This window comes from Gavialis gangeticus, unplaced genomic scaffold (genome assembly GCF_001723915.1).
Source record: "Gavialis gangeticus isolate Ggan-Ray unplaced genomic scaffold, GavGan_comp1, whole genome shotgun sequence".
Lineage (NCBI taxonomy): Eukaryota > Metazoa > Chordata > Crocodylia > Gavialidae > Gavialis > Gavialis gangeticus.
The window spans coordinates 103,611,441-103,621,602 of NW_017729033.1; the positions used below are offsets into that span (position 1 = coordinate 103,611,441).

The 10,162-nt window shown below is 47.5% G+C and overlaps 1 long non-coding RNA gene across 2 annotated transcripts in view; it reads left to right on the plus strand.

The window, feature by feature from the left end:
• Positions 1 to 10,162, plus strand: part of LOC109303803 — a 56,922-nt gene that overhangs the window by 37,373 nt on the left and 9,387 nt on the right. For both annotated transcript variants that reach the window (XR_002099229.1, XR_002099230.1), the window contains one exon: positions 1,922 to 2,025. This is a non-coding gene — a long non-coding RNA (uncharacterized LOC109303803). The remainder of the gene's footprint in view (positions 1 to 1,921; positions 2,026 to 10,162) is intronic.

A 10,162-nucleotide genomic window follows, 5' to 3' on the forward strand; every position in this document is an offset into this window, starting at 1 on the left:
CCCGCCACAAACACCACACATCAGACATCCACACCCACACATACCCCACACCATACATACCTGCCCCCTCACATACAATATACAAAAGTAAGACTTTATTTTGAGCTATTATGCAATCACATCTATATACACTATATAAACATACATAAATCAGGACAGAAATATTTTTAAAAATAGAATAAAAATATGTTATTATTATATAGAAGATGTTTGATTGTTAGTATATGATTTCTTTCTTTTCTGGTTCCAAGATAGTAACCTCCCCTCCCCCCAGAGTACTTCCAGGGGCAAGGGGAGGGACTTCCAGTGGCAAAGGCCAGGAGTTAGGGGGCAGGACTTCTGGTCCCAAGGTGGTGACAAAGGGGCAGGGCACCTGTCAAGGTGCAGGGCTACCCTTGTGGCCTCAAGATCTCACGAAAACTTATTAAGTGGCCCTCCAGCCAAAATAATTGCCCACCCCTGTTTTAGCTGCACTTCTCCCATCACTTTTTTTATGCAATCCCCATCTGAGGCCCCACAAAATTTTGGGATATCCTGGTCAACCTCCCCCTGGCTCTGGGCAAACTTGCCATTTATCAGACCGGGAAGGAGGCTCTGGCCAGGGCAGGGAACCTTGGTGAATGTGGGGCCATCTTCTGATAACTCTGCTGCTCACATCTCCAGGCAGAGTATCACCGGATGACATCCACTGGCACCTTGGACTTGTTTCAGAGATAGTGGGCTCTGGCTAGTCTGCTCTGTTTGGTGTCCCCCCCTTGAAATATTTGTTATAAAACTTGTGATCCAGTCTCTAGTCCCTGTTTTCTCTTTAGTTGTCCCAAGTAATCCACTGTTATATCTCTACTGCCTCACTTGATTAAGGGAGACTTATAGTTCTCTTTATGGGCCACATTTCTCTGGGCATAACAAATAGGCTTGTATGGTTGCTGCCTCTTATGTAAATATTTTCACGGCTAGTTTTTGAGTCAAGTTTCCCTCACCTTGGGTCAAACGTGCACTGTGGATACCTACCTTCTGGCATGAATTATGAGGTTACAAAAAAAAGCTAAGGCAATAGCCAAGGCTTTTTTTTCCACCATCCTACTGGAGTTGTGCAAAAGAGGATTAGTTGGCCTCTGCTTTGGGTCCTGCTGGGCTACAGGATATTCTTGGGAGGATTAGACAAAATATCCCCTGAAACTGATCACTGCAACGACCAGTTTTGCTGTGAATAACACAGAGCCTAACACAGAGCTGTAAAGATAAGTGGGAACAGGGTTTTAAAGCTATCTGGATACAAGATTCCCACTGAAGCTAGTGGAAGTTTGGGGCCTAAGTATTCTGAAAAATATGGCCCAAGATCCCTGCCTCAAAATAATTTCAAATGAAGTAGGCACTATACCAGGGGTGGGTCGGATGCAGCCCGCCAGGCTATTCTATCCAGCCCGCAGGGCCCCTAAAAAATTTAGAAAATTAATATTTATCTGCCCTGGGCTGCCTGTCGTGCAGCCCTTGATGGCTTGCCAAAACTCAGTAAGTGGCCCTCCACCCAAAATAATTGCCTGCCCCTGCACTATACAAATGCAAGCTGGGTTACAGTGGAAAGCAAGGTGACTGAGTTATGGCAGTGAGCACAGGGGGTCAGGTCCATTATTTTTGTGTGAATCAAAAAGAAATCATGCTGTGTCAAGACTTTCATCTGTGTAACTAGTTATCACTTGATGTCAAGGAAGGAGCGTTGACCATTCGTAGGCCGTAGTGCTGGGAACTAGAAGATTTGGGTGCCATTTCCAGCTATGCCACTAATTCATTCTGTGACTTTGGCTAAGTCATATAACATCATGAATCTCATATGAATTGGGGGACCATACGTCTCTGCTTTGGAAAACATTTAAATGTCTATGGATATAACATGCTAAGTGCTATTGTTTTTTTTTTTCAGGTGGTACCAGAAGGTATAGAGGACAGAAGCTTAATGGATCAAGTCAGGAAAGAAAGAAGACATGGGTGAGTGAGAACTGGAAAATAGAGCAGAAGAACTTGGGGGTGAGTAATAAATTGTGCGTCCTCCTTTAGCTATTTGTAATTATCCTAAATACCTTTTAATTAGAAATCCACAGAGTAGTTATCCTTAGGCTGCTGCTGGACATTCATTTAAAGGTGTGATGGGGTCTGATCTCTGATTCCAATGGCTCTCTCTTTCCTGCCATGCCACATGTACATGGCAGGACACGCAGTTAAGGATTCTGGGATCAGATCCCGGTCATGCCATATTTGCCAGTATGGGGGCAACTTGGAATCATGAAGATCATGAAGCCAACATTCTGCCAAGGCTAGCATTTCAGGTCTCCCATGTCTATGTGGGATGTTGGACTTTGAAACACTGTATCCTGAAATTCTGAATCTTTGCTGTCTGTGGCTTTATACCCTTTGTTGAAATAAGAACATCTAGCATATAGTATTCAATGTCTGGAATCGACTAGTATCTTTTGGGAATCCCATCCAGAATAGCTGAACAAGACCCTAACAATTTCTGTTCATAGGATATAGGCAGACAATTGTCTTTGAGTAAATCTTTTATTAGACAAACTATTTGAGTTGGTCTAAGAAAAGATAGTGGATTTATCCAAAGAACATTGTCTGCATATGTCCTTAGATCAATACAGCTACAACCTACACTCCTAGTCATAGTATAACAACTTTGAATTTGTCCAGCTTCCCACTGCTATCCTTTTTATGACAGTGCATAATTCTCTGAGGACTCTGTTTTCCTAGCACTCCTCTCTTTCCCTTCACCCTGCTCCTGCGTTTGTGTGACAGTTAAACCTGCCTGAGTACCTGTTGCTGTATAAGATATCTGTTAGACTGTAGACAACATAGGGACAGATGTAGATGTGGAACAACATTTTCAAAGTGCAACTAGAATAATCTTGCCCTGTTTAATTGCCAAGGACAAGATCCCTTCTGCCCTTTTGTATATCTAATGAGACAGTCTCCTCATCTTTAAAACATAGCAAAGCCTGCATGTCTGCCGTGTAGTTTCATTGGCATGCCAGTTATTACTGACACTACATGAGTTTACAGTGCAAAGAATGTGATTTCCCACTAGGTGAAGGTGTAATAATGAGCAAGCAACTCATCTATAATAGATCAAACTTGATGAGGCCCTGAACTAGTCAGTGCCACAACACAAACTATTAAAATAATGAAGAGATTTGTATATATTAATAAATCTGTATATAGTTAAGTATCCCTTGTCCTGGCCTGACTCTTTAGGGAGTAGAGGGATCTGGTCTGCAGTTTGCAGATCCCTCTCAGCACTCCTGCTTTGCCACCCATCCCTTCTATCGAGAGAAGGGAGCACATTACTTGGGTGTACCCGGGTTACATTTTGAAGGTTTGCATGGGATTTGGTGGCAGGTGATTCAATGTTAAATGTATTGTGTATCTCTATAGAGAATCAGAGAGGGAAATATGTCAGATCCTAACAGTCCCCAGGCATCGGGAGGAGAGGAATGCCCAGGAATCATCTGGGCCTGGAATGGCAACAGCCTTGTCCAGTGATGCACTGGAGTGGGTCACCGCCTTGTAGCAGGTCATTAGAAAGGTGACAAGCTCCTCCAATGACCAGGGCATGTATAAAAGATTGAGAAACTTTTCAGGAAATTTTCTGGTTCCTGCGGGGGAAGAAGGGTTTGAAGCATGGGCTGCTCATATACAAGAGTCCTTGTTGACATGGCAAATCCCAGATGAAGAAAAACGTCAGCATCTTTTGGATGTGCTGTGGGAACCTGTGTTTGGGATCATTCGAACTGCCAAACTCCAAAACCTGGGATCACTACTCAACAGTGCCTCCAGACACTGCCGGATGTGTTTGGGCAACCATCGCAGTGTGGGGGGCCTTATTGTGAACTGTTTAGCGCCTTTCAGTATAAGGATGAAGCTGTCTCCTCATACCTGCTTTGTTTAGAGCTGGTGCTACAGTGCGTAGCAGCACAAGGAGCTCTTAGCATGATAGAGGTTGACCATGTGAGACTCCAACAAGTCCAGACAGGAGCCTGTTATGGCTTAGCCCTTATTCGGAATTAAAATTTGGCAGGGCCAAAGGGCAACCCCCCTGGATTTGGTCAGCTCATGAAGGAGGTGAGAGAGGAGGAGGAGATCCTCCATTTATGTGAAACTATGTGGACCCTGGAGGACAACCCTGTTTGGAGGAGACCTGTTAGCCAGGGGTTGGCGGTGACCCCACAGGAGTCACCCCTGCTTCCCCCGAGGCTGAGGAAGAACCCTTGCCACCAGTTTTAGCAGCTGTGGTCACTGGGGCTTCCTCTAGGATGCAACCTAGGACTAATCAGAATGCCCTGAGCCGAACTAAGGTGCGGACTTGCTTTAAAACCCCTGGAATTTGCCATAGGTGTGGGGAATATGGCTACATGGCTAGAGGGTGCTCTAAGCTAAAGGCCCAGTGGGAGTCGGGAAATGAGGGAGGGATGGAGCAAAGGAGTCTGTTCCACCCCAGGCCCTGTCAGACTCTTGAGCCTCAGCCCTGAACGTGATACCTGAAGGATTGATTGGCCCTAGAGCAGAGGTCCTGGTGGTTGTCAATGGTCACAAGTGCATAGCCATCCTGGATAGCGGATCACAAGTGACTATCCTATTCGAGTCCCTCTATAAAGCGAATTTTGAGCATTTACCATTGTACCCTCTCTCTGGCTTGGGTTTGTGCGGTTTAAGCCAGGATCAGTACTCTTATAGTGGGCATGTCGGAATCCAGATTACATTCCCTGTGTTTGTCGGAGGGGTAGATAAAGAAGTGGTGACCATCGCCCTGGTGTGTCCAGACCCTGGGTGGAGGAAGGGAGCTTCGCTCTTCATTGGAACCAATTCCAATATCTTTCAGGTACTGGCCAAGTACTGCAGGCAGCAGGCTGACCTGAGTTATCAGAAGCAGATGGAAATGCATGCCCTATGTTCTGAGACCTATGCTAGGTGGGAAAAGAGGGGTATGGGGAAAGTTTCCCAAATCCTGGGGGCCCTGCATTTCTCAAGGCGACCCCTCAGAAGATCCCGTCCAAGGGCCCTACCCATTGTGTGTAGGTGGGAGAGTGGCCCCTTGCCAGCAGGCCTGGTTGTGGTAGAGACCTTCCTAAGAAAGGAAGGACCCCAAGTGCTAAGGGTTCCTGACAGACTGTTTAATCCCAATGTTTGAGCAGAGAGCAGGTCAACGTTGTGGTGGTAAATCCCACCCTGAAGGATGTTGTGATGCACCCTGGGCAAAAAGTGGCCAGAGTCAGGAAGACTGAGGTGGTTGCCCTTATAGTGAAGCTGGACTCCTCACCTATAGATCCAGACAGGTTTTTCTTTGGGGACTCCCCCATGCTAGAGGCATGGAAGGCACAGCTATGTGAAAAGCTGCAGGGCAGGACCAACATCTTCTCCCTACATGAGTGGGATGTGGGGGAGGCTAAAGGTGTTGAACACCAGATCCACCTTAGTGACCCATGTCCCTTTTGTGAAAGATCTTGCCATATTCTGTTGGCAGAGATGGGGGAGGTTCGACATCACTTGCAAGAGCTTCTCGACTACAGAATTATTATCAAGTCCAAGAGTCCCTATGCCTCACCCATTGTTATAGTGTGTAAAAAAAATGGAAAATTGAGAATGTGTATCGATTATCATGTATTGAATGCTCTCACGGTGGTGGACCAATACACAGTTCCTAGGGTACAGGAGGCCTTAGATTGTCTGTGAGGCAGTAAGTGGTTCTCTGTGTTAGACTTCTGGAGTGGGTACTATAAAATCCCCCCTCAGGGAAGCCAACAAAGAAAAGACAGCCTTTATCTGTCCCTTAGGATTTTTCCAGTTTGAACACATGCCCCAGGGCATCTCAGGTGCCCCAGCTACTTTTCAGAGGCTCATGGTAAAGGTAATAGGGGATATGCACCTAACCCAGGTGTTGGTGTACCTGGATGACATTGTATTTGGCTGGACCCTGGAAGAACACGACGAGAGGCTCCTCCAGTGTTGGATCGACTTGAGGCAGCGGGGCTTAAATTGGCCATTGACAAATGTAAGTTCTGCCAGGCCTTGGTCAAATATGTGGGATATATAAGGTCAATGCTGTGACCACCTGGTCCGGACCCACCAACTACAGGGAGCTAAAGAGGTTTCTGGGGTTTGCCAGTTTTAATAGAAGGTTCGTACAAGACTATGCCACCGTCACTCGGCCATTGAACCTCCTCACTCGAGGTGGAATACGTCCACCAATCAGGTAACTGCTGGGAAGGGGCTTGCCCCACCCCTGCCAGGGAGGGGGAGGGCAAAGAGCCCTGGAACTGGTTGTAGCCTGCACTTTGCAAGTCTGATAGCACTCTGGGGGCTGAGCCTCCAGAGTGGATAAAAGGAACAGAGTGCCCAGCATGCAGCAGATGCAGCGGGGGATGAAGAAGAGAGTGGGGCAGGAGAAAAGCTGGGAAGAGCTGCCCAGCAGGTGGAGCCAGCGCCAGTCCAACTCTATAGCCCCGGCTGGTGTGCAGCTTGGCACATGGGGCTGAGACCCTGGGAGCCGTTTGTGCAACCTCTGGCATGAGGCCAGGAACTTGGTGCATGAGCGGAGACCCTGGGAGCTGCACAAGGTGGCTCAGGTCTGCACTCTCTGGTGAGACGCCAGGAACTCAATGCACAGGACTGTGCACAGAGTCAGGACTCTGGGCGCTGCCCAAGGTAGCTCAGTCCCCATCCATGGCAGTTGGCCAGGATGTGGTGCCAGTGGTTCAGCATGGGGTGATCTGGGAGGGACTGAGAACCCTGAGATCCACTTGGGGCTACATCTACTGGCACAGGACAGTGGCTTGGTATAAGACCGTGCTGCATGGAAGGTCCAGGAAACGACCGAGCCCCGGCACCGCACGAGGTGGCCCGGGCCTCCAACCCCCAGCAGAAGGCAGAGCCCTCGGTGCACGTGATGGTGCACAGGGCCACCTGTGGGAGGCAGCCCGAGGAGAGCCAGTGGCCTGGGAGGCCACGTATGTGAGGAGCGACCTGGCTGAGGGGATGAGGACCACCCATCCAGGCCCTGGAGTCATGAGTTGCTGTGAAGGGTTTCCCACAGGGGAGGGGAGCTAACCTGTTCATGAGGTGGCTTATTTTAGGAGAGCTTAAGCAGGAAAGGGCTTCCCAGGTCTGGGATTTTCTTATGGAGGCGTCCCTTGGGGCCACTGTAGGCTTGGAGAGCACCGAGGATCTTCTCCTCTCACTGCAGGCTGGAGCACAGTCAATGTCCCCAGGATCAGTCTGGGCCATCGGGAAATTACAGAATCAAGTTTGACTTGTTGCCTTCTATTTTATGAAAGAGCACCTCATATTTTGTGACATTTGTGCCTTATATTTTGTGGACACTTTATCTCTGTATATTGGTAGCTTAATAGAGTGTTAAGCATATGGTTCTTATTGGGACACTCCTGGGACCCTTTCCCCGATGGTTATATATACTTACCTGTGCATACCTGTATTTGATTGTTGTTTATCTGTATTTATTTGTGCTTACCTGTACTTACCTGTGGTTTATCTATTTTAGATCAGTTGCTTACCTATGCATTGCTCTGTGCTACTTGAGGGGGTGCAGTCTTTCAGTCTTTATTTCCAGGAAATAGCGTTATATGATAATTGTACATTTGTGTATATATGTAATTAATCTACATTTTCTTTAGATTTTGTATATATTAATAAATCTGTATATAGTTAAGCATCCCTTGTCCTGGCTTGACTCTTTAGGGAGTAGAGGAATCTGGCCTGCAGTTTGCAGATCCCTCTCACAGCACTCTTGCCTTGCCACCCATCCCTTCTATCTGGAGAGGGGAGCACTAGGGGTGTCAAAGTGGGTCCTATTCAATTCGGATTCAGCCTGAATCAAGGACAGTGATTCAATTTGTTGATTCGGATCACTGTCCCTGATTCGATTCGGCCGAGTCTGAATCTGAAGATTCGATGCTGATTTCAGAGAACCAGAGATCTGGACATAGACACAGATTTAAATGTTTGTTCTACGTACCTCAAGGTACCAGTGTGGCTTGTGAATGCTGTGATGCTGGGGCGGATGGAGTGTCCCACAGAAGCATGGGGGGCCCTTGACATGCTCGGTGGTGGACCCAGAAGTGGACTGGAAGTACTTCTGGTCCACTTCCGGGTCCACCAGGGAGCATGCAGGGGACCCCTTTGCACACCCCCAGGCTCAGTGATCAGTTGCGGGGGGACCCCGGGTGCCCCCCAGAACCAGGAGGCACCAGTTGCTGAGCTGGAGGGAGGATGGGGTCGCCCCCCAGTGCGCTCCACGGCAGACCTAGAAATTGACTGGAAGAGCTTCTGGTCCACTTCTGAGTCTGCTGCTGAGCGCACTGGGGAGCCCTCCCCTGCGCTTCTGTGGGACACTCCATGCACCCCATCATCGCAGCATTTATGAGCCATCTGCTTCCTAGAGGTATATAGAAAAAACATTTAAAGCTGTGTCTATGTCCAAATCGCTGAATTTTTCTGAATCTCTCCGAATTCATTTGGAGGGTTCTGATTTGATTTGGAGAGATTAAAAGATTCTCTGATTTGATTCGAATTTGGAGATTTGGCCACCAAATTGGGCCGAATCTCCGCTGAATTAAATCAGGGACTGAAGCTTCGCATGGCCCTTGGGAGCACATTACTTGGGTGCACCTGGGTTACATTTCTTTAGCAAGGAACTTCCAGCATGTGTGTTAGAATAGCTGGCATACAAATTGGTTTATGAACTAGACAATTGGGTAGTGATAAACTCAATTCCTAGCTTAGCTGGGCCTTTAATCCTATATACCAGAAATGGGAGAATGCCAGTTGCATGTTGAGTAAACGTGGGGTTAAATGCAAGATTTCACAATGTGTGGAGGGGTTTTAGATCTGAGATGCTAGTTTCAACTTATGTCTAGTTTTTGGGTTTTGTAAAACTTCTGGAATTTTTTTTTTTTTTTCCTATTTTGATTCTTTCAGCATGCCATGCCAATCCCTCAGATTCTAGGACCCAGGTTTCCCTGGGACCCCTGGGAATGTGTGTGCGGATGCTTGTGGGGTTTTTTTTTTTTTTTTAAGGTTTTTTAGTTTTGGCAGCTGAAAGGTTTCAGGCTCTAGCAGGTAAGAAGGCAGCAGGCCTCAGTGCTTGCGAAGTGGATCTGGGGCTCAGCATGAGGCTGGCAGATAAAAGGGGAGAGTTTGGGGCTGCTCCTGGCCCTTTTTTGCTGGGCAGAGGGCTGTTTTAGATGGCCCATTATTTGTTTTGGGGGGGAAGTGCTCCTAAAGGTGGTGTGTGCGCCAGTTTCTGGCCAATGACAGTTGGAGCCCTGGGTTTGTAGCAAGGAGCCCAGGGAGGCCTCTTTTGTGGCTGAAGGGCCTGAGTTGTAAGCAGGTGACTGAAAGATTGCCAATTCAAGTCTGCCTGTAGACAGGCAATTTTAAGTCTCAATTCATGGCCATCGCTGGATAATTTTTTTTTTTTTTTTTTTTTTGTGCACCCCAAGACATGGCAAGGTGACACCCTAAGACATTGCAGAGCCCATTTGACCAGTGTCAGGGCCCCTGCCTGCAAAGATGCAGGGCATGCCATGCCAATCCCCGAGATTCTAGGTCAGGCTTCCCTGGGAGTCCTAGGAATGTGTGTGCGGATGGGTGAGTTGGTGCAGCCAAAATGCTTTTTCTTAGGTTTTGGGGCAGCTGAGAGGGTTTAGACCAATCAAGGTAAGAAGGCAGCAGGCCTGGGAACTTTCAAAGCACCTCTGGAGCTCAGCATGAGGCTGGCAGATAAAAGGCGAGAGACTGGAGCTGCTTGTGGCCCCTTTTTGCTGGGCAGAGGGCCCTTTTACATGGCTCGTTAGTTAGGTAGTTAAGTAATTAATTCAGTAAGTAATTAATTAAGTAATTAATTAATTATTTTTGCCTTATATGGGCTTCAAAGGTGGTGGGGTGTGTGTCTGCCTATTTGTGGCTGGTGATACCTGGAGCCCTGGGTTTGTAGGGAAGACCTCAGGCAGGCCTTTTCTGTGGCTGAATGGCCTGAGTTTCAGGCTGGTGACTGAAAACTTGCCAGTTCAAGTCTGCCTGTTGGCAGTTTATTTTAAGTCTCAATCTATGGCTGTCGCTGGATTTTTTTTTTTTTTTTTTTTTTTTT